Source organism: Castor canadensis, chromosome 15 (assembly GCF_047511655.1).
Source record: "Castor canadensis chromosome 15, mCasCan1.hap1v2, whole genome shotgun sequence".
Taxonomy (NCBI): Eukaryota; Metazoa; Chordata; class Mammalia; order Rodentia; family Castoridae; genus Castor; species Castor canadensis.
In genome coordinates, this window is record NC_133400.1 from 45,055,127 (window position 1) to 45,078,068 (window position 22,942).

The 22,942-nt window shown below is 38.2% G+C and overlaps 2 pseudogenes; both read right to left on the reverse strand.

Annotated features, from left to right (window-relative positions):
- Window positions 1-2,084: 2,084 nt before the first annotated feature.
- On the reverse strand, window positions 2,085-2,443 carry LOC109679222 (small ribosomal subunit protein uS10-like; annotated as a pseudogene).
- A 17,194-nt stretch (window positions 2,444-19,637) lies between these two features.
- On the reverse strand, window positions 19,638-20,438 carry LOC141417585 (RNA-binding motif, single-stranded-interacting protein 1 pseudogene; annotated as a pseudogene).
- Window positions 20,439-22,942: the final 2,504 nt, after the last annotated feature.

Sequence of the window (22,942 nt, forward strand, 5' to 3'; positions counted from 1 at the left end):
CTAATCCCTGACTGTGGTGTTTTCCTTTGAAACTCTGACAGGTGCATCAGGTAGAAGTACATGAACTTCTGATTTTGGTGGTTGATGCCGTGATGATTTTTGTTAGCTTGCCTTTATTTGGAGCTCTACTGTGGTACTGGTAATCAGCGAGTGGTGCACTGTTTGCCAAAACTCCTCTCCTCATTTATGTTCTGTTTATTCTAGATATATTTTCTCCATTGAATTTAATGGAGTGATGACTTTGAAAATGTAACATATCCCTAAGAAAACATTTGTCAGCCACATCAAAGTGAACCAAAGATACACCTACAGACACAGTAGATTATGCAATTATTGAAAATAATTGAAATTATTTTTGATTTTTGTATGGTTATCTAAATTGGATTGAACATGGAATAAGTATGAGGGGTATCAAAAAAGATATTGTCAAAGTAAGGTATGAAATAAAAGTTACTATAAAAATCTTCACAAGAGACATGCTATTCTTTGCATTCATTTGAAACAGTGTACTCCAAAAACCATATAATGTGAGTAAAAAATGTAGGTCACTTGTAATTTTGCCATTTACCAAAGCAATAAAGGAAAGGACAACTTTAAGTTAATTAAGGGGACAACACAAGCAGCTACCTGGAAAACAGTTGGCATTAAACACAGGTACTGCTATACAGAAAATCCTCCTTTCACTTTTGTCTCCCTAAAAGATACAACAAACACACAAGGATTCACATCTTGTGTGTGGCCACTCTAGACAAAAAAATCTATTGAAAATGATTTTTGGTATGCTGTTCAAACTTTACTTTGTGATCCCGAAATTCATGGAAAATGCTCCTAGGTCATTCAAAAACACGATAATAACAAGGTTTGAGGGAAAAAAAAATCTGTGATTGAAAAGAGCTGTTTTGAACAGGGCTTTTTAAAAAAAATTCATGACTTGCATTAAGGGATCACCTTTAAATTTAACCAAATTTCTCCATCCCTATCAGTGTATGCATGTGAAGCAGTATTTCAGGAAAAGAACATTAAACTATTGTTAAGATTTATCATCCCCTTGTTACTTAGATGTATTAAAAGTATCATTAAGGTAAGATTACAAAGTGTCAATATTTTTGGCGGCACTGAGGTTTGAACTCGGGACCTTGGTCTCACTAAGCTCTGCCACTTGAGCCTCGCCTCCAACACTTCTCCTCTATTTTTAATGCTAATTGTCATCTCCATATTACCTGGTATTGGAAGGTGTCATTATTTGAAAATCATGAAGTCAAGGGAACGTAATGGATTTCCCTTTCACATTATAACAAATACTTCTCTGACATAATGAAACCTATTTTGAGATAATACTTTGAGTTAAATTATCCTTTTTTATATTGAGTTGAATATTCTAATATACTCTGCAACTTTGGGTCCTTCTAATCTTGATTTATTGCTTTGCATTCAGTAACAGTCACTTAAAATACCTGTCACACTATGTTACCTGGTGTGCATCTGTGAGGGTATCATCAGCCTTGCCTATGGGGAGATTTCTGTCTCTAGGACCTGCTGAGAGGGCTGTGGAAACCTCCAAGACTGCACTCCTTGTTCACAGACAGTAGGGAAATACTTACAGCCTATTGAAGATTGTAGTAAATATTATTGAAAATATATTAGCACATATTTGTTACTATTGATGTCAGTGCCATTTAATAAACCATATATGCTGGAGTAGTACTATCTGTATGTTTTGAATATTCAGGATATTTTTTCTCAAAACCATGTGTATATTAGTGATGCTCATTCAAGTTGTTGTTTGCATTAATTATCAGATATTATAATAACTACAGAGGAGCCTCAGATATTATTAACTTCAGATACCTCATTTTATAAAGAGTCTGAATTTCAGAGAAATTTGTTAAGTAGTCATAAAACCCAGGCCATACATCCAGTATTCTGAATCTTGTGTATTTCTCATTTAATATGTGAACACCTTTCTATATTTAAGAAACATTAAATTACATTCAAAGCAAAATCCATAAAGAGAATAACTTTTACTAACTCTTTTTAAAAAACAATTTATAAGTCAGTTTATTAAATTTAGTAAAATAGTTGACTTAGGCATCTGCAGTGGTGACTTCAACCTCCACTCCTGGCTCAGTACTGATGGAAGTAATCTGTTTAGCAATCTCAGAAGGACGGTGCAAGTCAGTGAGTTGTTGTGGATTGTCATCTGGAACCGATCCCACATCTTAGAACCTTCACCACAATGTGTTCTTCTTGTAGTGATTCTCAAAGTCTTGGTCGGCATGCAGACCGGTCCTTTCACTTTCAGGTTCTATTCCTTGGCGACTCTGATCAAGTCAGCACCCACCTTCTCAAAAGACTTCACATTGCCGCTGGTGAGGGTGATTCGCATTTGGTGAATTGCCACCTCCGGCTATACAGGGGTTTTTCCAGTATCTTTAAAAGCCATGGCTAAAGTTTAGCTTCTTGACCGACTTTTTCCTTGATAGGAGTGAACAGGGGTGAGTCAGAAGCGGGGGCAAACAGAACAAAGCTCCGCTGCACCCACAACCACATCTCCCTCAAAAAGTTCTATGAATTCTTGAGTGATTTCCTCAAATCTGTTTTGTTTTACCAGCCTAGAACCTCCTTCTGCACAATCAGTTCCTTGGACAGTTATTAATTTATTGTCTGTCAAAACCAAATCTATACTTCACTGACCATGTCAGGATTGGAGGTAGGCACTATTTTTCCTTAGCCATCTGCCATACTTGTAAGTTTTATCAGTAGAGGACACTAAAAGACTTTGCAGAAAGAAAGACTTTTTTTTGTGGTCTGACACACTCCTCCTGGCAGGGTGCTGTAGATAGGACTTCTCAGGGACCAGCCTCTGCAGCATGGATGTCTTCTCCAGTGCCAGGCACTGCAGTACACATGGTTTCTGAAGTACAATGTTCTTGCATTTTGTAGAAATGAGCAGCTCAGGGCCAACAGATTAGCTCCGATGCTTGTTTTGTATAGAAATTCTTCCTAAGAAACACATTCTAGGGAAAAATTTCCTTGATGCTCTGGGAAAAAGAAGTTTAGCACGTTCCCACTGGAGCATGTCAGTTACCTTTCTGCCCTCCAACAAAAGCTGTGTCTTCTCTAACAAGTCCTCTCTCTTGTACCTGGAGAGAAGTGGGACATTACTTGGGTGCCCACCTCTGCTACCAGGATAGTGTCTGCCAATTTTAACTTCCATTCACGAATTGCTTAAGTTTTATTTACTTCTTACTAACCAATCACTCACTAGTCCAATCCTTATTATAGTCAAGAATTCCTTATATTAACTTTTGTTCAATATTCTGTGTTATCTCTGTCTTTCCATTAGACAAATACACTTCTCTTTACCAGGAGTTTTGTCCTCTACCTGTATTTTCTAATCTAATTCATACTCATCTACCTGCTGAATATAGCACCAAATGTCACATTCTCAACAAAGCATTCCAACAGCCATCTTGATGAGTTTGGATTTTCCTAATATTTGACTTCAGTGTATGATATACATTTACTTCACAGTAAATCTGCAGTTACAAGTTCATATATCTCTGTGATTATTTGATTAGTAAATGTCTCTGCTATTCATTTCAATATTCTGTGGCAGAAGGGGTAATATCTCTTGTCTCTTCACACACACACACACACATGCACACCCCTAGCTCAAGGTCTCAGACACAGAAACACACTGCAAATATTATTGGAAGAATTAAACAATATTTTACTGAGGCTTTAGACTGAATGGTGAATTATAGAGGGACATTTAAAGATACGGGGAAGTTTCTAAGCCCCTTTTGGAAAATCATTGAATGTTTAATGACCAAGAATTCCAAAAAGAATTAAACCAAATTATCAGAGTAAGTAAAATAAAGTTGTTTATGCAGAGTGTCCAATGAGGCATTATTCTTTTCCTATGACCCATTCTTGTCTTGCTACATCTTCCATGGGAAATCCCACTCCCAAATTCTAAGGAAATTCTCCTGATCTATTCTCATTTCACATGATTTTTCATTACCCTATTGCCAATTCCTGAAATAATGTGCATGCTCTTCAGTATTCCAAAACACATTTCAGCCTGCAAGCACATTTAATGAAAGTTTTTATTTGGTTAGTGAGAGGATAATGAATAACCATATAGTCTATGTCTGATTATTGTCAATTTAGCAATGACTTACTCTTTATCGTTGCCCTACTTTTCCCTTATTTTCATTTCTCTCTGGTTTCAGTGCTAGTTTTCTTTTACTCTACAAATTCTTAAGATTCTGTTTGTGTTCCAGCTACTCTTATTTTTTCTCCCAAGATTTATTTATTAAAAAAAACTTATAAACCTTTCAGGTCTTAGTTTCCACATTCAACAAACATGTATTTAATGCCTGTTGCTTCTGATATTAGGATTTTTATGCTAATGAATTTTATGCTGATTATTTTCAAAGCCTTGTAACATTGTAATTTAACATGTATTTCAATATCTCTTGTAGAAGCCAAGTATGAGTTAAACATTTTTAAATCAATGCATTCACATTTTATAATACAGATTCCAATATTTTAACTCAGTGAGGATTCCCAGAGTTATATTATGCATAACACCAAGTAACTTCTGAGTGCTTAAAGCTCTTATTATCTCTTAAAGATCTTCTTGTAATATGCAAACATGTAGGGAGAAAATCATTTACTGTTCTCCTTCACTTAATGAATCCATTGCATCATTCCCATTTTAAGTTAAGGCAAATACTTGCCAAAGCAAGTATTTATTTTGCTGTGTTATCAAAGGATCAGAGATAGATGACAATTTTCATCAAAGCCCTCAGCTTCCTCCTTGGAAACTGCCAACACTCAGATTGACTCCAGCAGAAGAGTCACCCTGACAGTCGGCATGTTTTGTAGCCTAAGTCTTATGATTGTCTAGGTAATTTCCTACTCTGAGGATGTGAAGGCAGAAAGAAAATACTGCTCCTAGGATATGGAAAACTCTAAAACAAAAGGAACTTCTATGACATCTGTTATTGCTTGTTTTGTTTTTAATTAGGAAGCTTGTATTCTAGCTTGGCAATGCATTTTAAATAAAGGTGAATGGTAAATGAATGTATTGGGGGGAAACACATTGTACTGTATACATTTAGAAAAAAATGCCTTAATCTTAATAGATTTTAGCCTTTGGTTCACATGTTGCTGACAAAAAGCTGCAGTTCTGTTATGAATGTTTATTCCTAATTTATTCAAGTTAATTTTTCAGTTTATTAACTTAGTTTTCTTGTACCTACCTAAATACATAATGTATGGCTTTCTGGCTGACATTTTCTGTTTAGAAATCTGATGCCTATTTTAGGAACTAGGAAGAATATGAATTATTTCAATAGAAAAGTGTGTATTTAACTTTAAAAAGCAATGAGGAATGTGCTTTTTAATTGTGCTCTAATATATAGACATATATCTATATCTATCTATATACATGAATCATTGTACAAAGAAATAAAGAATGAGAAAATTTTTCTACAAGAGAATTAAATAATAAATTCTCTCTCTCTCTTTTAGCATGTACCTGTTGTACAAAGGGGTTTCACTGTGATTTTTGCATGCATGCATGGCAATAATATACTTTAGTTAAATTCACCATCTGTATTATTCTTCTTATCTCCCCACTTTAAAAAAATTTAATGGAATTCCTCAATCTCTTTTCATACATGCTTCTGAAGTACTTTGATCACATTCAGTCCCCTCTTCACTATCTCCTGTCATAACTCCATCTCACAGGTTCCCACTCCAAAACCGTTCCCCAATTTACACTCATGTAATTCATTGCATTTTAGGTATAGAAATAGAATTTTTTAAAAAAATAGATAACCAAGTGCATAGTTGTGTGGATTCATATGCAGGTCCTCTATTTTGTTCCACTGGTCTTCATGTCTGTTTTTGTGCCAGTAACATGCTGTTTTTATTGCTATGACTCTGTAGTATAGTTTGAAGTTGGGTATTGTGATACTTCCAGGATTGCTCTTTTTGCTCAGTATTGCCTTGGTTCTTAGTGTTCTTTTGTGTCTCTAAATTAACCTTAGGGTAGGTTTTCAATCTTTGTGATGAATGTCATTGGAATTTTGATGGGAATTGTATTGAACATGTCAATTGCTTTTGATAGCATAGTCATTTTTCTATGTTGATTCTGCCAATCCATAAGCATGGGAGATCTTTCCATCTTCTGTAGTGTTCCTTGATCTCCTTTTTCAGTGGTTTGTAGTTCTCCTTATAGAGGTCATTTATGTCCTTTGGTAAGTTTACTCCTACATATATGTGGGGTTTTTAGGCTATTGTAACTGGAGTTGTTTTCCTATATTCTTTCTCAATTTGTTCACTGTTGGTGTATAGAAATTCTACTGATTTTTGTAAGTTGATTTTGTATCCTGCTACTTTGCTGAAGCCATTTATGCTGTCTAGGAGTTTTGAGGGTAAGTTTTTTGGGTCGTTGAGGAATAGGATCATGTCATCTGCAAATGGGAATATTTTTAGTGTTTCTTTACCTATTCGTATTCCTTTTATTTCTTTTTCTTGCATTATTGCTCTGGCTATGAATCCAGAGTGAGTGGGGAGAGTAGGCATCATTGTCTCATTCCTGAGTTTAGGAGAATGGTTTCAGTTTGTCCCCATTAAGTATGATTCTGGCTACATGTTTGTCATATATAGCCCTTCTATTCCTAGTTATCTTAGAGTATTTATCGTGAAGTGGTATTGAATATCATCAAAGGCTGCTTTTGCATTTATTGAGATTATCAAATAATTTTTATCTTTGCTTCTATTAATGTGCTGTATGAACTTTATTGCTTTGCATATGTTGAACTCTCCCTACATCCCTGGGATGAAGCCAAATTGGTCAAGGTGAATGATCTTTCTGATATGTTGTTGGATTCAGTTTGTCATTATTTTGAGGATTTTTGCATCAATGTTCATTAAAGAGCTTGACCTGCAGTTTTCCTTTTTGTATCTATCCTTTTTCTGGTTTGGGGATGAGTATTATATTGGCTTTGTAGAATGAGTTGGGCATTGTCCCTTCCCTTTCTATTTCATGGAAAAGTTTAAGGAGTGTTGGTATTAGTTCTTCTTTGAAGGGCTGGTGGAATTCAGCTGAGACTATGTCAGGTCCTGCACTTTTCTTTTTTGGAAGAATTTTTGTTGCGTTTCAATTTCATTAAGTGTTACAGATATTTCCTCAATAGCATTTTTAAGTCTGAAAAGTTCCATCTGTATGTGTGGCTGCTACTCACTAACATTATGCAATTGAAAAGTACATCACTAAGTGCTGTGTCTGTATGTTTAGTTTAAATTATAAAAGTATTGTGATATCTGGAGGAGACCTCAGATGACAGGTAGGGTAGGGAGTCAAAATTCCTGAACTCCACAACCCCATTAAACACTATGTGATGTGGGAGATACACTTTGGTAATTATGATTATTTCTAGCCAAAGCAACAACTGCCAATACATTAGGAGCAAAAAAATTCAAAGACTGTCCCTTAAAGCAGTTTGGAATTGCACCTAATAGCCAGGAAAATCCTGGCATGTCACAGACAATGTGGTGTGTGTCTGCCCTGGGAAAAGACCCCTGGCTGTTTCTCCCTTTTATTTTTCTTTTTTAATGAGTAGAAGATAGAGCATCAATCAGAATCAAACCCTGCAACATCCTGAACCTGTGACCCATGTAAAGCCTACCTACACCCGCTGAATGGAACCCAGTCCCAATAAGTGTCTGCCTTGAGAAAAGAGCCATGCCAGATCTACCCATCACCTGCTTTCAAAGCTGCCTGCATACCCTGCAGACCCAACAGGTGAGCAACATGCACTGCATGTGACTCCCCTAACCACCCCTGAGGACATAAGACAGAGCAACCCCTGGGCATATTGAACCCCAAACAAAACTGAAAAGCATAAAAAGGAAATTGTAGTCAAACACTGACAGTGGGAGTGGAGTGGAACACTGATCCTGCCTCTGTGAATGCCGGTGGCACAAGGAGATGAGCTCTCAGTGAACTAAGTTAAGACAAGGAACAAGGGCTACGAACCAGGTGGCTTGACAAACCAACTTCCCAAAGAGCTGGACTATCACTGAGCAGAGGTGGGTTGAGGCACAAAGGCTGCAATTGGAGGTGGGGTGATAAGCCAACCTCCCTAATCAGGGCCATGGTGGATTGCTGAGCTAGCCTGGTGGGACTGAGGGTGGTACTCAAAACTGAATTGCTACACCTTGCTGGGGGAGGAACTGACCAGACAGAGTTGCAGTGGTAGGACAATGCAGCTGCCACTTTGTGAAAACAACAGACAAGACCACCTTGGACAAGCTGGCAGTGAGTAACCTCAGGTCCCAATTACAACCTGCCCTGTGAACAGAAGAAACCAAATACTGCTCACAAGCTAGTCATTTGGTGAGACTAATTCAGAGCTTCTGCTTGTAATGGACAGCTCATAAGACCAAGGAATGCTGAGAAAAAGCCATCTCCTCCCAAGCTGTCTGACCAGAGGGACAGCACCCTTCTCCACAAAGCCCAGAATACCAAGCACCAATATCAGGACTGGATTCCACAGCAGTAAGTCCAGAAACTTTACCAAGCAGACTGTATATTTTCATGTTGTTGTATCTGTTTTATTCTTGTAGTATTAGCTTTTCCATTATTATTTTCGTCTCCCTATTCATACCCCTTTCACTTTCTCTTGTTTTCTTGTGCTGAAATCCATTGTTCTCCTCTCCAACTACCCTTTCTGTCCCTTCTCATCCACTCTTTTCACTATAGTTGCCTTCTCCTCCTGTCATTCCCCAATCTGTCACCACATTTCCTCTCCCTCCTACATATTCACCACCTACTGTCTAGAGGACCATACCAACTATACATCCCCTATGCCCCCTGCAATCACCGACATAAACACCCTCCACTACAACAGTGGAAATACACACAAGGGCCATAACACCCAGAAGCCCCCATAGCTCTTTCAGTTCCTCCTTTTAGCATCACCTTTACTAATTACCCAAATTTCTACCTGTAGTCAAATAAACAATACCCTTCCCCAAACTCCAACTTTTTACAATTATTATCACTAAGGAGATTTCTATATAATATGTAAACAACTGGTCTGGCATTGAACCTGTGAATTTGTTATTGCAAATTTACATCTCCAGGCCAGGGACAGAAATAGCACTTCAACCTGTCTAAAAACTAAGCCAGTCATAATACAAACACCAAATCAGGGGAAAGAAAACAGGCAATTAAAGCCACCAAGTAGTCAATCAAGAACATAGTTTCATGGCACCAATTAGATCCATGGGGAGAAGAAGGGAAGGAAACGACACTACTCAAACAATCAATTCAATGGAGGAATTAGTGAGAAAAGAAGAAAATGGATACCCAGTTCCTGACCAAAAGAAAATGATAAATATCACTAATGAGCCCATTGATGCCCATTAAATTTCTCAAAGAGGAAATCATGGAAGAGATCACTGAGAAACACATGGAGAAGCTATGAGACATGGTTAACCAGAAAGTGCAAGATGCACTCAAGATATTTCAAGACACCACAAATAAAAAACTTGTGAACACACAGAAACATCTAAATGAACTCAGAGAGGACTTCAACAAACACCAAAGTAAAACAAAGACACTATAAAAGAAGAGGTATAGGAAATAAAGAAGACAACATAAGATATAAAGGAGTAGTGGATCTGGACTACAGACTTGTCTTGCTTTATGAGTAGCATCTTTCCTAGTCAGAAGACCAACTCACTTTCCATTTTTCTTTTATTTTTGACATTTCAACTGGTTTTTATTTGAGGTTCTCAAGAGAAACAAAACAGAAAAAGCTACCAATGTGATCCAATGTACAGTTCAAAAATGTCCTTTTGGCATTTAACAAGTACTAAGAAAAAAAAACTAGTATATTCCTGAGATGAAAGTGAAGGAATTTCTGCGTCTAGAGGAAGTGAATTCATGTGGTCCCCTTGAGGCTCCTGGCAGTCAGTGTGTGCGTTTGCGTGTTTTGTTGAGGTTAGGAACACAGAAGCCCGGAAAACAGGCCCTGGTTCTCACACTGTGACACTTGGCGTCCTCTCCCACCTGATGGGAGATGTAGTACGGAGAAGGAAGTTGTCCCATCCAAGGTGTAGGGAGTGTTCCTGGCTGATTTAAGTGTAAAGGGCTTGAGGTGTTTTTGTACTCACCTCGTGAAAGCCTTCCTCTCCTCCAAATTGTGGGTTCCAGATTGGGAGTCCTTTGGAACATGAGAGGAATGTCATGCCTCTTCAACCTTGAATGAGCTGAGGAGGGAACATGGAGCAGAAAAGCAATCTCCAATTCAGAAGCTCTAGCCAGGAGTCTGCCACACAAGTGACTGGAGACTGGAATGGGAGGGGCCGTAGAGGCAGTGCTTAAGTGGTCTGACCAATCATGAAAGACTTGGCTGTGAGGTCACAGTGGAATCCTAGCCCCTGGAACCTGGAGAGTGCTGAGGCAGCTCCTGCCTGGCCTGTTGCTATGGCAGCCCGGCCAGCCAAGCAGATAGAAACTGGAGGGAGGTGGCCCTGTCTTGGTGGGAAGATGTGTCTTTTAGTTGGGTCCTAGGGACCCGGGGCACGTATGGCAGGGGCCCACGGGTGACCTGAGCACATCAGGGTTGGGTGGATCTGTCCTTCATAGCTAGCCTAAGCTCCCATGCCACAGAGCTTTTAGTGTGCACAGGCCTCTGTGTCATATGGGCATGGAACTCACCACGCAGAACAGGCTGCCTGGACCTCGCTGTTGGTGCGTGGGTAGCCTTGGTTTCTGCCTCTCATCCTGACCACGTGATGCCAGGGTGTGGTTCCAGTGGCCTGGCTAGAGAGGAAAATGTTTCCTGGAGGCACGGCACAGGTACCTGTTGATCTGACGTAATTTCTTCTCTTGTCTGCAGGGCCCACTAAACCACGGGCAGTGAAGGTTTGAAGAAATTAAATTCATAGTGAAGGTTTGAAGAAATTAAATTCATTCACCAGTGTTTCCGGGGATTCCTAAGTACGGGTTCTCCTGAAAGGTACTTTTCACAAATGAAAGCTCAGAAATTCACTTACTTGAAAATAGCTAATATTCATTTATCACAGCCACCCTGTGGGTGTGTTTATGAGTGGGGGCGCATGTGTTTTAACATATTTCCTGGATCAGTGTCCGTTAGATACTCTGCTCCAAATATTGCCAGTCAGGCATTCTTCATGAAAGTCAGTAAGTTTGGGTTGTTCTCTGCAATGCTATTCCCAGATCAAGTGTAATCAATTGTCTGAGGGGGAAATAGTCAGCATTCATTGTATATGGCCCGTGTATATCAGGCTATCGTGATGCATGTGTTTCCGTGCATTGTCGGCCCTCCAAAATTGATTAACATTCAAGTGATGGATTGAGGCCTTGACTCTAGATTAGTCTTTAGTTTTTCATTGGCCTGAAGGTAGTAGTTTGTCTTCTTTGCACGAACTTTGGTGTCACTTCGCATGTTTTTCTAAGCTTGATGTTTTCTTGAGAGCTGAAAGTGTCCCCTCATTAGCTTAAGGCTGGGATTTCAGCTATGGCAGGTTTGATTCATCATGCCTTGAACACAGGCAGGGTTCCTGGGTTTTTGTGTGCATGCTTGTGCATGCTCACGTGCGTGTGTGTGTGTTTGCATGTGTTCGTGTTTGTGCTTCGGTGCCTTTCTGTGTTTCTGTGTGTGTCTGTATTTCTCTCTACGTTTAATATTTGTTGTATCTTCATGTATTAATTTCTTGGCTTTTTCTCATACCTTCTCATACTCCCAAATTTCTCACACTCATTGAGGATATCTGCTGCGTAAGCCAGTAGAAGTCTCCTCGAATCAAAATCTATCATTAATACGGTGGCAATAGATGCAATGAAAAAATCTATGTGATGTTCAATGACTTCTTCTCTTGCTCACCGTTGTGATTAACTCAATAGAATGGAAGCAATTCACACCCAAGATAACAATTAGTGCATCCCTAATTTCAGTGTTTTGTGAATGTGTGTGGGATATCTGTATGAGACCATATCAGAAAAACAACATAAAGCTTAAAGAGCTTGAGGCATGTGTCCAGTGATAAAGGTCAGGCTTAGCAAGCATAATGCCCTGAGTTTAAAGCCCTGTACCACAAAAATAATTAGTAAAAAAGACCAAAACAATCATTCCCAAGCCCCTCAACCCCCACCCATGCTTATGCACTGCCTATGTAACTGTGGTGAATAATTCATTGTACATTTTCTCAGACCTTTGTAATGTACAATTATGCATAGCTACCTATTCATCCATATCTATGTACATAATCATGTATGTTTATATTCCTACAAAATATTCATGCACATATGAATGTGTTAAGGAGGAAATACTGAGCCTAACTTTAGAATTAGCCTATACTACTTCTTAAGCCTAATTTCTTTGTTCCTAATTTTTTTAATTATGAAAGTTACATATGCACAACATAAAGCTTCTGACAGTATAGAATGAAAATATATGTTACTTACCTAGAACTCGTTGTTACTGAGCTGAAATTTCAAAAACATATTGACTTACATCTTTTTAGTATCCGCCCTGTATTTTATTGGTTGTTGTGATGATTTTGATCTTATCCTTTTTCTGTTTCCCTGTGGTGTTTTCAGCAAATAAGTTAAAAATAAAGAAACCACTGGTGCCAGGCATAGTGACTCACACCTCTAATCCCAACTATTTAAGAGGCAGACATGAGAAGATGATGGTTTGAAGTCAGCCTGGGCATAAAGCTAGTGTGTACCCAGCTCAAAGAACAGTGAGTTATGGTGGTTCACACTTGTAATACCAGTTATGTGGGAGGTGTAGATAGAAGGCTTGCAGTATGAGGTCAGTATGGGAAAAAAGCATGAGACCATATGGAAAAATGATTAAAACTAAAAAGGATGGAAGTATGGCTCAAGTGGTAAAGTGACTGCCTAACAAATGTGAAACCCTGAGTTCAAATCCCAGTTCCAAAATTAAATAGTCAATTATTTCTCTCTTTTCTATTGCTTTTTTAAGAGAATAAAATTCCATCCATATCATTTATCATCCTTCTGCCCCATAAAAACAAATGTTTTGCAGAACCCACATATGAAGCCATCAGAAACACATACTGAGTCAAATCTTAGTACATACTCAAATTTCAGCACTTAATGCTAAATTATCCATTAAGTCTAACCAGCAAATATTTTCACTTCCTAAAAAAAAAATCTCATTTAGAAATCAAAGATACATAACTGTGATAAATATCCTTGCTCTTGGATGTCAACTAAAATATTTTTATTCTATTTAGCTTTAAAGTATTGTCATTGTTGAAGATACTTGCTATTTATGATTTAAACTGATATATTTTTGTTCAGAAATGAGATTTTTTAAATACCTCTGCTAATTTTTGAAAAATGTTCTTCTAGATATAGTAAAAGAATTATTTTATAGTGTAAAACCCCCCAAAAGTATTAAAATAAAAGTAACTAAATATATAACTACTCTATCCACATCCTAAGATTTTAAGCACTTTTTAGTGTTGACCAGGTTGGCAAAAGCAAACTTACAGAGCTCAAGGGTCACAATATGGAGTCAGTCCCTGAAAGGTGGGACCTCTCTTCACAGTTCAGTGCCTGGTCAGTTCCCCCATCCAGATCTTGTAGCAGTGCAAGTCTACTTGGCTTGGCCAGACATCGTTGCTTCACTTCTGGACTATCATCTCCAAGGTTTGCCAGAGTTTGAAGGCACCTCCACATAGGGGAAATATGGATAAAATCCATCTTAGCATCCCTAGTGCTGAAAATCCAGGGAGGACACTGTGGATGCACCCTTTGAATTTTATGAAAGGAAATACACTTTTGCCTGTTTTACAGGGCCTATCCAAGGTTTGAACTCTGCTGCTTGAATTTGAGACAGGGAACTGATTATGCATAGTGACTGTCAGTCACTCCTCAATACAATGAGCTATATCTAGCCACACAAGCCTGATGTGTAGCTTTCTCTGAGGTTTACATCTGTTGTAGATAGCAGTTCTCCAAATATTACCAACATCTGACCATTTGACATTGACTGCAATGCATACATCTTCAATTGGTTGCCATAAGTAAGAAGGGAGCCCCTTTTGTGCAAGCCCAGTGCCCTTCAACTTGGCCAATTACATTGTATCTTTAGCCTCCAGCTGTGACATAAGATCCATACACTTCTTTCCCCGTAATAAAAACATCTTGTGTACTAATCACACAAAGCTCTGTGAAGTGAGGTCCATCAGGATGTTGCTACCATCTTGCTCAGCAACTCTGTGTATCATGTGCTCCATAAGTACTTTTTTTTTTTTTTTGGTTGAAGGAAGGAAATAAAATCCTGGACTGGGGAAAATAAGAAAGGAGAAATTAAACTAGATATTAGAAGATGTATTCATGCCAGTGAAAGACTTAATGTACAAATAGACAAGGGCTAGATTCAACCAAAATATCACAGAACCAGGCTACAAAGCTGGCTCCTTTGCAATGAAGTTTCCAGAACAATGAAGACTTGGTAAACAAAATCCTAATTCCCTATATTTTGCCACTTTTTTCAATTCAGATTAAAGCGGAAAAAGCCAAATATGCATTTTCTCCAACAATATAACTTATAATCAGAACAGAGCTGGAATCATTGCTTTCATTCTCTATACTGCTTCCCACTATCCTGCCTGTCTTTCTGCCTCTATAAAAGCAAAGTATGAGACTGAAAGCCTCTGTGCATTCTCATTAGCAGATGTATTATTTCCAGAAGAAGCATGAAAAATGCCAACAATTTTCTTGGAAAGCAATATTGGAACATGAGCTAGTTTGATGCACAAAGTATAAGTAATTGACATTACAACCAGTAGGGCAAGTGATCAAGCATTTGTTCTTAAATTCCACACTGAAAATCTCATGATAATTTATTGTCATTATGCATGTATTTGAGTAACTTGTGCTTTCAATATTTAAAAATATCTTCATTATAGCCAGGCATCAGTGATTCACACCTGTAACTTAGCTACGTTGGAGGCTGAGAGGAGGAGGATTGCAGTTCAAGGCCAGCAAATAGTTCACAAGTCTCCATTTCCAAAATAACACTAGTAAAGCGGACTGAAGGCATGGCTCAAGTGTTACAGCAATTGTTTTACAAGTGTGAAGCCCTCAGTTCAAATCCCAGTCCCACCAAAATAAATAAATAACTGCATTATACAAAAACTAGTTTTTGCATTAAAAGTTTTTGGTAATATAGGGGTTTGAACTCAGGCCCTTGCACTTGATAGGCAACCACTTCATCAGTTGAGCCACACCTCTAGCCATTTTGCTTTAGTTTAATTTTTAGCCGCAGTCTTCTTTCTTTTTGCCTAGGGATGGCCTGGACTTCAGTTCTTCTATTTGTGCCAGCCCCATAGCTGAGTTACAGGCTTGTGAGACCATGCACAGCATATTTTCAGAGTCTCACTGATGTTGTCTGTGATAGCGTTGAACTTCAATCCACCCATTTCTGCCTCCCATGTAGCTAGGATTTAAAACACTGGGTCTTCTAAGACAATGTAGCAAGGACAAGGCATAAAAGACCAATATATATGTATATTGTATATGCCAATATTATATAGACCAATGTGTATATATACAATCTTGTGCATATCATACGTATGATTGAATCTGGAACATCTGTAACCAAAATAATGTGATATTTTTGGAATCACAGACATGTTTCATTGCAATAATATAGATCATGTGTAGATCCAAACATATAATGTCTTTCATAAAAGTGTCAAGATAATGCAAAGGGGAAACAAACATTTTAAAATTATATGTTTCTAGAACAATGAAATATATTCTGATATGAATAATGGAAAAATAAATTGTAACTCCTATGTCAAATCATATGCAAAAATTAACTAAAAACAGATCTATAAATTAGAAATGTATACTTAAAAACAAAGTAGAAATCTCCTGAGAAGAAGCACAGGAGAAAATTCTTTGTGACACTGGGTTAGGTAAATATCCCTCAGGTGGTCATGAGTGAGAATTTATGGACAGGGAAAAGTGCTCAGTGTTAAATAGTACATGGACACGGCCCTCCTGCTTGTGCAACTTAATTGTGCCGTCTGAACCTCCTCATGCTGAATCTCAAGTATATACTGCACCTTGGTTTGTGAGACTATTGGGTCTACATCACATTATGGCTTGATGGATCAAACATAAGTCAGTTTACAGTGCTCAGTTTTTGCCCCATGATCACATACTGGGCCATGGTCAGATGCTCAGTTTCCATCAAGCTTCACCAAGATATCAATGGTAAGCATTGTGAATGGTACCTAGCAGTCTTCTGCCTACAGACTTGTCTTGCTTTATGAGTAGTGTCTCTCCTAGTCAGAAGACCAACTCACTTCCCATTTTTCTTTTATTTTTGACATTTCAACTGGTTTTTATTTGAGGTTCTCAAGAGAAACAAAACAGAAAAAGCTACCAATGTGATCAAATGTACAGTTCAAAAATGTCCTTTTGGCATTTAACAAGTACTAAGATAAAAAACTAGTGTAATCTTGAACCAGACAAATAAGTCACCACTGGCAAGTTTGTGGAACTAATAAGGCAAAAGTAAAAAAATTAACTCTCTTGATCATGTGGATACCTCTATGAAAACCACTTTTAAACTGTACAAAAGGCCTTTCTTCATAAATTAATCTTTTCAATAATTTAATGGCTGTCTACTATGTGATGTTTAACTGATTTTTTTATGTACAGAAGTTATGTTTCCTAAATCTTACCCAGACCAGTATGACACTTTGTCCAGACATTTCTAGCAGCAGATTTCCCCTCCCCTTCTAACAGAGCTATCAAATTTCTATCTTAACTAATGCAAAAAATATCAAGTAGTGAGAGAGTCAAGTTTGCAAATGTACTAGGTACATGGAGGGTGGTGTATTTGTTCTGGACTTTCACAAAGCGGTAATATTTCAGGGAGTGTAGAACAAACAGTATCACAACTTTAAAAAAGGAAACAAAAACAAAAGACACAAACACATTTCTCTTATGACTCTTAATTTTCACGACTTCACTTCTCAGAGCAGTAATGACTTTTGAAACTATGAAATGTCTGTGACATCTATAATCAAATACATGCAATAAAATTTAAGAACTAAGTAGTACTCAAAAGAAATAACTGCTTAGCTTTAGCTCCTGAGCTAGGAGGATTTGATCTGTGGGAACAGGGAAGGCCAGCAACCTGTCCCAGTACACACACACAAAAGGCTCTGATCATACATAGCTAATCAAGCAAGTATACAATTTTGGAAGACAACTTAATTTATCATTGCTTTCAAAACATATGTGATTGCCTTAATAAAAGAGCTTTAAGTACAGTGAATTATCTCATAGGTACTAAAGTAGAAATAACTGTGTATTTATGAATCTTGAATTTTATAGTGTCAAAATAGGTTTTCTTTACACTTGAACACTTGTAGCAATGATGTAAAAGTGTGGCAATGCTTCAATCAAACTCTTCCTTCATGCTTTTTTGTTTATCTGTGTATGTCCATACATCAACTTAAATTATAATGCCTAAATGTGAAGGTACAAAAAAAGGCACATTCTCCTAACCGTAAACTGATACAGCAAAAATAAAGATCACAGAAGATGTGATGCTGAGACTCGTTGGAGCTACTGGTTACGTTCCTTTGGTATTTGGTGAAGTCACTATTAAAAGTGCCAAGTTATTTAGTTTTCAAATTTGAGAGAGGGAGGGAAGGAGAGAGACACACACACACACACACACACACACACACACACACACAGAGAGAGAGAGAGAGAGAGAGTGAACTAGTAGCCAATCATTTTGCTTCTATCCATATCTCATCTATCTCATCTTAAGCTGAGCTCAAAAGCTTTTAGCTTTTGCCATTTACTTGCAATAGCAATATTTTTCAACATTTTTTTCAGTTTGCCAGATCATAGGCATAATTCTTATTCTAAAGCACTATTATTAGTGTAAAGGAAGAACAAAACATGCAGTGACCCCCCGCAGTCACAGTACTACCTACACTAAATCTAGAATATCAAGTTTGTTTTTCCCTGAAAAGAGGCAAAACAGACTTCACATTGCATGATACAGCAGATATCCTAAAGCAGTCAAACTATCAGAGTGAACTGTTGCTGTATAGCCCTACAAACAATTTACCTTATTAAAATTTCCCCAGTCAGAAAATGTGTTTCACACAAAACATGTTCCCCCTTCTTGCATTTCACTACCTTACACATCATATGAAAAATCATTAAAAACATCTGCTACATATTTTAAAAAGTCAAAATGTCAACAACTTTTATTGACTAGCTTTTAAAAGCCCTATGCTTCTGTTTTACAAGGCATAATAGATCAACTCATTTGGTCAAAGCATCCTACATTAGTTTGAACTAACTTTTACTGAAAGAGTTACAGCATCAAGAGCTAAGGCAAACTGAAATTCATAGAAAAGCAGAAGACACTTCACACTATTGAAAGAAAAACAGAAAGCTAAGAAAAGACATTGACAACAACACTGAATTACAGCAACATTTGCACGGCCAGTACAGAACACCATGGGTGAAGTCAGACAATTGAAGATTCAGAAAGCCCATTTCATACAGCTGAAAAAACTCAAATTGAACAAAGCCATTAAAATCTGTTCATGCACTTGGATAAGTCTTTGTGTTCTTTGTGCATGCCCAGAAAATTGAAGTTTTTTTTCCTTTTCTTTTTTGCGTTTTAACATTTGCTAAAAATATTGTTTGTAGTTGTTTTTATGTTTTTTAGTAACATAAACCTGTTTAGGGGAAGAACTGCTAGATGAATTTAAGGATTTTATGTACCTTATAGAACTTATAGCAAAAACAGTTTTAATTGATTTCATTATAAATAACATTTTCAAGAGCCTGTACAAAACTGTCAATAATTTCTTAAAACATACAATTGATCAGAAAAATCCATGACTGTTCATCCTTCACACCCTTCTTCATGTAAAAACGCCCTTCTGTACACCTCAAGTTACTTATTAGGTTGAAAGATATATGGACACATGTCATTAGACATCTCTATAGACAACTGTTGCTGACCACTTTCTTCCTCAACAGGAACTGCTGTCATCTGCATGTGCGTACTGTAGCAAATAGGCATCCTGCGTGGCTGACATTGCAGGCATGTATTTTCCAATTCTTCTTAGTGAAAGATGACTCATCTGCTGGGCCAGGGGGCTGAATATAGACACAGGCTGTAGTGACATGGTGTGTCCTCACTGAAGGACTGAAGGACAGACTGCGGGAAGTCCCAAAAGGGCAATAAGTGGTCAAGGAGACACTTCTCCTCCCTAAGAAATGCCTGTTTGCATCTGAAAGGCATCTCCACTCTCAGGCAATGCAAATAGGCTATAAAACCCCATTCCCCACCCTGGCCCACGGGATCACCGGTTTCTGGGTCTCCCTGCATTCTCCCATATGCAGTCTTTCTCTTCTCTTTTCTCCAACTAAATTCTCTACAAATAAAATCTTTCCGACCTCTGCTGTTGGAGTCTGCCTGTGCTTTCATTCTCAGAGCAGGCTCAAGAACCCTGAGCTTCTGAAATTCCTTTGTGTGTCATCTGTGCATCATCACCAAAGGAGATAAGATGGCACCAGGGTGCTATAGGATATGTGGTTGAGGCCACACCTAAGAAGGACTCTGCACCTGGTAGGCAGATACAGAAGATGCAGTATAGGATGTAAGAGAAGTTTGAGTGGTCATTCGTTTTTTAGCAATTCTGTATAGTAAAGGATAAGACCATTTCATATAGCAGCTGTAGGTGGGTCAGTAGTGAGTGTCAGTCCAGCCTTTCCTTCTCTATGCCATGGTCTTCCATTAGGGATGTATTTGTTTAGATTCTGTCTCTTCTGTCCTCCATCTGCAAACTTGCACAATAAAGGTTTTGTAGGAGCAGAAACTCCTGGTGGGGTCTTACTGAATTTTTCATTAAAGTGACTGATTACAGCTCTGCATTTTTCAATCCTGTCAAAGCGAACACCACGACTTGTGCTGCTGGAATCACAAAGTGTCCTTGTAGAAATAACTGCCCAAACGGTTTGAGCACACTTTCAAATTCTTGCTCTTCCACAGACAGTAGCAAATTAGAAATACACAGGTTTGTAGGACCTTGTTCCTGCTGCTTTGCCAGTTGAGCTTGAACCCCACTGGTCTGCAGGGCTCATGCAACTTTCTGATCTGCTGCAGGATAGCCTTTGCATTTGTTTGTTGTCTTCTCTAAAATTGCCTTTGGCGAGACTATTTTGCCATATGGTTAGCAGAGCTTCGCCAGTTCCTGGTCAGTGGTGTGGGGGCAGGCCTTGGATATAGAATTTTGCTTACTTGATCCCATCCTGAATTGCTACTGCTGCTACTGTTGTTATCCATCCTTCACAGCTAGCCTAAGCTCCCATGCCACAGAGCTTTTAGTGTGCACAGGCCTCTGTGCCATTTGGGCATGGAACTCACCAAGCAGAACAGGCTGCCTGGACCTTGCTGTGGTGCACAGGCAGCCTTGGTTTCTGCTTCTAATCCTGACCACGTGATGTCAGGGTGTGGTTCCAGTGGCCTGGCTAGGGAAGAAAATGTTTCCTGGAGGCATGGCACAGGTACCTGTTGATCTGAAGTAATTTCTTCTTGTCTGCAGGGCCCACTAAACCATGGGCAGTGAAGGTTTGAAGAAATTAAATTCATTCACCAGTGTTTCCGGGGATTCCTAAGTACGGGTTCTGCTGAAGGTACTTTTCACAAATGAAAGCTCAGAAATTCACTTACCCGAAAATAGTTAATATTCATTTATCACAGCCACCCTGTGGGTGTGTTTATGAGTGGGGGCGCACGTGTTTTAACATATTTCCTGGATCAGTGTCCGTTAGATATTCTGCTCCAAATATTGCCAGTCAGGCATTCCTCATGAAAGTCAGTAAGTTTGGGTTGTTCTCCACAATGCTATTCCCAGATCAAGTGTAATCAATTGTCTGAGGAGGAAATAGTCAGCATTCATTGAATATGGCCCGTGTATATCAGGCTATCGTGATGCATGTGTTTCCGTGCATCATCGGCCCTCCAAAATTGATTACCATTCAAGTGATGGATTGAGGCCTTGATTCTAGATTAGGCTTTAGTTTTTCATTGGCCTGAAGATGGTAGTATGTCTTCTGTCCACGAACTTTAGTGTCACTTCGCATGTTTTTCTAGGCTTGATCCTTTCTTGAGAGCTGAAAGTGTCCACTCATAGCTTAAGGCCGGGATTTCAGCTATTGCAGGTTTGATTCCTCATACCTTGAATACAGGCAGGGTTCCTGGGTTTTTGTGTGCCTGCTTGTGCATGCACGTGTATGTGTGTGTGTGTGTGTGTGTGTTTGCGTGTGTTCATGTGTGCGCTTGGGTGCCTGTCTGTGTTTCTGTGTGTGTCTGTATTTCTCTCTACATTTAATATTTGTTGTATCTTCATGTATTAATTTCTTGGCTTTTTCTCATACCTTCTCATACTCCCAAATTTCTCACACTCATTGAGGATATCTGCTGCGTAAGCCAGTAGAAGTCTCCTCGAATCAAAATCTATCATTAATACGGTGGCAATAGATGCAATGAAAAAATCTATGTGATGTTCAATGACTTCTTCTCTTGCTCACCGTTGTGATTAACTCAATAGAATGGAAGCAATTCACACCCAAGATAACAATTAGTGCATCCCTAATTTCAGTGTTTTGTGAATGTGTGTGGGATATCTGTATGAGACCATATCAGAAAAACAACATAAAGCTTAAAGGGCTTGAGGCATGTGTCCAGTGATAAAGATCATGCTTAGCAAGCATAAGGCCCTGAGTTTAAAGCCCTGTACCACAAAAATAATTAGTAAAAAAGGACCAAAACAATCATTCCCAAGCCCCTCAATCTCCACCCATGCTTATGCACTGCCTATGTAACTGTGGTGAATAATTCATTGTACATTTTCTCAGACCTTTGTAATGTACAATTATGCATAGCTACCTATTCATCCATATCTATGTACATAATCATGTATGTTTATATTCCTACAAAATATTCATGCACATATGAATGTGTTAAGGAGGAAATACTGAGCCTAACTTTAGAATTAGCCTATACTACTTCTTAAGCCTAATTTCTTTGTTCCTAATTTTTTTAATTATGAAAGTTACATATGCACAACATAAAGCTTCTGACAGTATAGAATGAAAATATATGTTACTTACCTAGAACTCGTTGTTACTGAGCTGAAATTTCAAAAACATATTGACTTACATCTTTTTAGTATCCGCCCTGTATTTTATTGGTTGTTGTGATGATTTTGATCTTATCCTTTTTCTGTTTCCCTGTGGTGTTTTCAACAAATAAGTTAAAAATAAAGAAACCACTGGTGCCAGGCATAGTGACTCACACCTCTAATCCCAACTATTTAAGAGGCAGACATGAGAAGATGATGGTTTGAAGTCAGCCTGGGCATAAAGCTAGTGTGTACCCATCTCAAAGAACAGTGAGTTATGGTGGTTCACACTTGTAATACCAGTTATGTGGGAGGTGTAGATAGAAGGCTTGCAGTATGAGGTCAGTATGGGAAAAAAGCATGAGACCATATGGAAAAATGATTAAAACTAAAAAGGATGGAAGTATGGCTCAAGTGGTAAAGTGACTGCCTAACAAATGTGAAACCCTGAGTTCAAATCCCAGTTCCAAAATTAAATAGTCAATTATTTCTCTCTTTTCTATTGCTTTTTTAAGAGAATAAAATTCCATCCATATCATTTATCATCCTTCTGCCCCATAAAAACAAATGTTTTGCAGAACCCACATATGAAGCCATCAGAAACACATACTGAGTCAAATCTTAGTACATACTCAAATTTCAGCACTTAATGCTAAATTATCCA